A 6572-nucleotide genomic window follows, 5' to 3' on the forward strand; every position below is an offset into this window, starting at 1 on the left:
AAAAAAAGAAACAACTACAAAAAAACCCAAAAACCAACAAGACCATGGTTTCAATCTGAAGTCTGTCATTCTTACTTCAGGGCTGAATTTCTGATTTATCTGTACTGGAGTGGGATTAAATTAGGGATAACTGGATCTTTGAAGGATGGTGATGAATGTGCCTTTAAATTGCTAATTATAGACTATAATCATATGTTAATTATACTGTGGACATGAACTGCACTAAATGCCTATTTATTAGGTGCTACTAAAGCATAGGTGTTACACTTTATGTTAACACTTTACTGTTTTTTGCCAGTAAACCAAAATTTGTTGCATATTTCAGGTAACTTTCATACTTAGTCTTTCATTTGTAGCACAAAGTTGCCCCATAAACCTAAGGGAGAGAAAGAAATAAATCTGCTTTTCTTCCACTGCTCTTGCTACCTGACAGCAAGAGATCATTCCTCTCTTCGCCGATTTGCATGGCTCTCCAGGAGGTGGCATTTGCTTAGGTTCTCTCTTGGGGATATCATCTTTCAAAATAACAAGATTTTAAATTTTAAATGGTGGTCTATTCACATGCAATACTGTGGCTATTCCCTAAAGCAAAAAAAAGTTAGAATCGCACCTCTGGGGAGAGAGAGATTGGAAGGGTTACGGTTGCTTTCTGTGCTTAGGTGTGACTTTCTGAAGGATTTGATGACAGAACCAGCATTAAGTATTGCCACTGTCCCTGTCCCACAGCAGTGCAGGAGTGCAGGCAGTGAGCTGGATTGTGGAATGACCTGGCTGGAAAAACAAATGCAGGTTCAATGTGGTCTCACAAAAATTCCTGCTGGCACATCTCTGGGCGTAACGTAAGGGTAGAATTACCTGGATAAAGTGAAGAACCAAAGTGAAGGGTAGCAAATGCCTTGTAGCGTTCAACCGGCAGCCTCAGCAGCTCATTGCTTGAAGAGGTCTTTTAAGTGACTCTCCTCAAGACAAGTGATCCGCTCTTGGTCACTTTAGAGAGGGAGGTAAGACTAAGGAGCAAAAATCTGTCTGCAGGAGTGAGAGACCCTGATTTGGAAAATAAACAAACAAACAAAAAATCCTAAGTGTCCCAGGACAAAAAAATGCATGATGAGTAAATTAGCACAGGAATATGAGGAACATGTCTAGAGCCATGTATTTTTGTGCAGCCTATAATGAAGAATGCTTGAATTCTTTAAAAGCCTGTAAAACTGCTTACAGTATAACCTTCAGAAAAATGAACTCCAAGCCTTGAGTGCCCACATGGTTGAAAACAGTCTGCTTGACCTTCTCTGTAACACAAGGATCAATGCTGGTCCTGGTAGACCTGTATTTCTGGGAAGGACTTAGCAGACAGAGCCTGTGCTTAGACAGCGTATCAGCAAAGGCCAAGGAGGGCTGGTGCTCTTCGAAGGGTTTTAGAGTACAGGAGTCTCCAGCCTTGGGTGTCCTAAAAAGGCTGTCACCACTGCACTTCAAAAGATGTCAATGCTTTTATGTGCTAATGTGTTCTCAAAAGTACAGCCAGCCCCCCAGAGGCACTGGTGTGCCTTGCAACTGTGTCTATACAGAACAGTGTTGATTTTTTTGAGCAGTGTGGTCCTTTTAGTCCTTTAGGAAAGATGTTGCTTTTTCTTAGCAGTCTGATGTTGTGGATGCCCTAGCCATGAGCCCTTTGATACCTGGCAGCCTAATAATAAGGGAGTCCTTGGGGTGAAAACTTCTTCCCAGGCTGCACTCAAGGCTTTGGGATCCAAAGGCAATATAATCTAAATATTAAAAAAAAAAATATTTGGGGGGAAAGGGGATTCTGTTTAAACAGTAATCTATCCTTTGTTAACTTCCTCCCCCCCCTTTTTTTTGTTTTTTTTGTAGACAGTACTGTTCCTCAGAGCTTTGGCAGCAGCCTTCAGGATACTAGAGAAACCCATTTGTTATTGGGATGTTTGGTTTTGCTCTGTTCTATGCAGTTTGCTTTATATGGTGCTCATTTCTGCAGAGTACCTCAATAATGCATTGCAGCTAGGAGATATAGCTTAATATTCACCCACTCCTTCCCAAGGGGGTTGGATGTGTGAGGGAGGGTTTTCTTTCAGTGGGGTCTTTGATGTTTCCATGTGTGTATGTGTGGTCATGTTTATAACTAGCATAAATGCCTAGCACGATGGACAGTGAAGCCAAGAGCAAAGAAACAGAACATAAATTTCAGTATATCATAAACCTTATCGCAGTCCTGTCCAGCACTGTTTTTTGATGGAAGCCAAAAATTTCAAATTGGGTGCAAGTGACCAAAGTCTGAATTTACATATAAACATGAAATGTAATAAGACCAAATATTTAGGGGCCTGTACAGCATTTTAAACAACTAACCAATAGACCTCAAATTTCAATAAAACATTAATTTAGTATAGGCCAAAATATGGCTCTTGCTTCACTGGATGAAACAGGCAGGAAAAGAAAATTATACATTTTAAAGGATGGTACTGAATACTTAAATAGTCTTTTTCAGCAGTGGGATCACAATAAGTTGTTACGGGTCTGTTCATCCCTAGGCTGAAAGGCCTGGGGTACCTTTAAGTCCTTTGAAGCCACACTGGGATTTTTTTTTTTTTTTTTTCCCATCTACATTTGGGTGTTTTTCGGGTTTAAACCCCCCCGGGGTTTTTTTTTTTTTTTTTTTCCCACTACATCTGTGTGTTTTTCAGGTTCCAGAGAAGTTCTTACAAAATGTACTTACAGCGTCAACACAGTTCTTATATTTTTAAAAGCCAGCACTAAATTTAGTACTAAATTGATGCTTCTTGGCAGGCCCAGAGGATGGATTGGGGCCAGACAGGAGAGGGAGAGCTCCCCTCTCATCCGAGGTCTTTCTTACTGATCAGGGCGGGCTGCAGGGAAAACCTTCCAGTGCTGCTGATCACACCACGTTTGTGTTCAGACTGGAGGTCTATCAGACTCCGTGCTTCTGCCCCACAGAGAAATCAAAGGCCAGAGCCAGCTTTGCAAGCTTACTGCTGTAGTTGCATGATGCTTAATTACGTCTCCTCTCTCTGAAGTGCAAGAAGTGAAAGGAGTGACATGATCCTCTGAGCATCTAGAGTAGTTTAAAGAATATGTGGGTTTAGATGAATGTAGCAACAAGCAAAATGACAGATCCTCCCCAAACGTCAACCTATGGTTGGTCCACAGACAGCTTTGTAGTGTAACAGATTTTATGGCCAAATCAGAAGTAAATCTATGGTCTGGCTTCTTGCACAGTGTTGGCCAGAGACTGCAGTCTATTAATTGTTACACTTGCATCCCTTAGTCAACAAACTCTTTCAAGTCCAAGGCTCAGTTATGAGCACATCTATTTTTGAAAGACCATCGCAGTCTGGAGGTTTAAAATTATTACATGTGTTCCCTCCCCATGAGGTAACTGTACTCACTATTAAGACTTTGCATGTAAAGGTTGATTTGATTTTGTTTTCCTAATTTTAGTTTCTCTCATTGGATCTTGTTGATGCAGTACTTGGTCAAAGCCACCATTGCTTTTGAACACGTAACTTCTCTTTGTGCAGGTGCCTTTGGGTGTAATGGACTGAGCTCCTTCGTCTTTGGTCTGAAACATTTTCCTAAGGCTCCAAGCAGCTCTCTTCTGGCCAGTCAATGAAGTATTGACACTAAACTGACAGCAGCACATCCATCAAGGTCTCACTAGAGTTACAGCTCATGTTCTTGTTTTACCAGTGCTCCAGTTCACATTGCTGTATTTGAGCTGCTTGGATGGTTATTTTTCAAAGAGAAGAGTTAAATCCTGTCTCCTTTATAAGCAGGAGTGGCACAGAGGCCACTGAGCTGTCCTTGTGGTGAATCTCTGAGACGTGCCGTGAGCTGTGCTCATGAACTGTGGTGAGAGGGAGGGGAGAAGGAGGCAATACCTTGTCTGTGACACCCCTCACAATAGACCAGAGCCCCCTGCTAACCCGGACAGCACGTGTAAAGAGACCAGGGGTATAGTTGGGCTCAAAAGGCTGAAGCCCTTGATCATGCAGACTGCCAGTGAACATGTTAGCCAAGACCTGCTATTTCTAGTGGAGCTTGAATGTCTGTTGCATAGAAGTGTTGGGGAATGGGATAAAAACTTTCTCCACTATACAGCTCCTGAAAGGATCATGCTGCCTCAGAATAGGATTTAATCCAAGCCTTTTTTTGTCAGGCCTTTGGTTATTTAATAGATGTACACGTGAAACTTGAGAGAGTTGACACAGGCATTTTAAGTGTATTCTTTACACTTGTTAGGAAGATGCCACAACATTCCTGTTTTCCCCGCTGGCAGGACAAACAGTGCCTGTGTTCTCCCTTTTGGCTTCCAGGTACCTGCTAGGGCTTTACTTTCTCAATATGGTGTTTGCCTTTCTAAGGAAATTTTTTTTCTCAATGTCTTCCTTTTCTCTGTAACAAATGAAATCTAGTAGGGAGCTCTTATCATATTCAAAAGACCAGTCCTCTGTAGTTCAGTAGAGCTACCACATGCAAAACTGAAGCTGAGCTGTAACCTCAACCTAATAGGCTCTCTGAATACAGCCATGTAATTTTAGTCTGTTGGCTGATACCATTCATTTCCCATATTGGATGCAAATACTGGAGTTATTAACCATTTCAAATCTACTGCCAGAGTATACATGGGGCTTTTCATACACTTTCTTCAAATTCTGTGTTTTACTTACTTTGGAATGCTCCTGACAAGTGTTTACCTGACATTACATTAAAATTTTGCACACTGAGCTGTGTTTTTATTTGGCTCTGCTGATTTGCTGTCATTAACAAAATTGTCCAGTTCATGGCATTTTATGCTTTTCCTGGTAAGTGTCTGGTGAAGTAAATACTGCTGTAAAAGGGCTAAAAAGCAGCCTGTATTCTCTAGCACAGAAGAGGTGCAACCCTGTCAAGTGACACTGTCCTGTATTTTCAACTCCTACTCTGAGAGTTGTAGAATTGTGACAGTGCCTGGGACAAGTCTGGTTCCTCATCTCTTGTCTGGTGATGAGTGGAAACGGCTGTTTGGGCAAGTCGGGCTGCCCAAGCAGCGAGAGCCTTCCCCTGGGATCTGGCAAATACAGAAGGCGTAGTGAGCTGCCACCACCTTGACAAGGGAGCATCAGAGCTGGGCTCTGCTGCAGAGCTTGGGGGTTAACTGTGGCTCAGGCACCCAGCTGGGCACCAGAAATTCTGAAGCTCAGTCCCTGAGTGAGGCAGTGCCGCTGCTTCTCTGGGGGACTTGAGATGAGTGTTGAGCAATGAGACATTAGAAATGAGGGTTTGGCTTTCACCAGAAACGAAACAACCCCAAAACTGTAACTTGCTTGGAAGTTTGTGGCTAAACAAAGTGCTGGCTCACTAGCTTTTCCCCTTAGTTAAAAAAAAAAAGAGAAAAAAAAAAGGCTCATTTATTTTGATACTGTTCATAAAACAGAATTTAATTTTAGGCAGTCTCTGGAAATGAAATGTGCTTTGTGTTCACTAAGCATCTTTGTTTCTTCTTATCCCAAGAACAATTGATTGTGGGTGCACCCAGAGAGACAGAACCTTGCACATGTATACAGCAACCCTTATTTTTGTAAAGTAAGCAAACCCTACTGGATTTCCCTTTTTGCATGCAGAGAAAAAAAACAGAAGCTGTTTAAGGCATAAGCCTAGTGAGGCCTCCACTGAAACACAAAAGCCATGCTGTGGTAGGTGCTTGGAAGTTAGTATGTTTTAATATTTCTGTTCAATTTATCTGATCCTTTTGACCTCTCTGCCTTGTCACGTATCCAGAATTGTTACATAGCTTCAAGCCATTTGTGTCCCTAGAGTTTAATTCCTAGTATAGGCGGTAGTGCCACTGATTTTTTTTTTTTTTTTGCTCCTTTAGTGATGCGAAACATAATTTGTATGTGGAGCATCTGTTATTTGCTAAAGACGGTGATGTGGAGAGTGATGGAGCCCAGCCCTTTCAGCTTGTTAAGCACGTGAATTCCCAGTACCCTGGTACCTCCACTGTGGCAAAACGATAAGCTTACGCGTAGGGTTTGGAATGCTGTTTGCTTGGGCTTGTACTTTCTGGGCTTAAAGATCCTCAGCACTAATCACATCAGTATTAGATGATGAGCATCCCCACGGCTCTCCACCTCATTGTCCAGCAAGGGGGTCTGTGCAGGCAGAAGCAAAATGGTTAAGTGCACCGATCTGTTGGATGGAGCTGTGCCGGGTAGGGTCCGCTCCCACATTGGCTTGTTTACCTTGGCTGCTCATGATAGTCTCCCTACGTTCCTCATGGAAGATTCCATTTTTTGCAAGAGGGATGAGCTCATTTGTTTAAATGAAAAAAAAGCAGCCGTTCTGCTTATTAATCCTCTCTGCAATCATCCCAATATGCACAACTTGCCTGTTATTAAAGGGAAATGTATGCACGGCATCCAGTGCACACGTGCATTTGCATTTCAAATCAGCTGAGTCAACACAATATAATGGTCCTGCCTGTAGGTCCTTAGGGAGCCACAGTAGCTGACAATGTGTGCTTAAAGGGAGGGTCTGCTTTTCTTCTTCTTTTT

The 6572-nt window shown here is 42.4% G+C and overlaps 1 protein-coding gene across 10 annotated transcripts in view; it reads left to right on the forward strand.

The window, feature by feature from the left end:
* The window catches only part of TACC2 (transforming acidic coiled-coil containing protein 2), a 151296-nt gene that overhangs the window by 78041 nt on the left and 66683 nt on the right, over window positions 1-6572 (forward strand). The window lies entirely within an intron of this gene.

This window comes from Aptenodytes forsteri, unplaced genomic scaffold (assembly GCF_000699145.1).
Source record: "Aptenodytes forsteri isolate BGI_AS27 unplaced genomic scaffold, ASM69914v1 Scaffold15, whole genome shotgun sequence".
NCBI lineage: Eukaryota > Metazoa > Chordata > Aves > Sphenisciformes > Spheniscidae > Aptenodytes > Aptenodytes forsteri.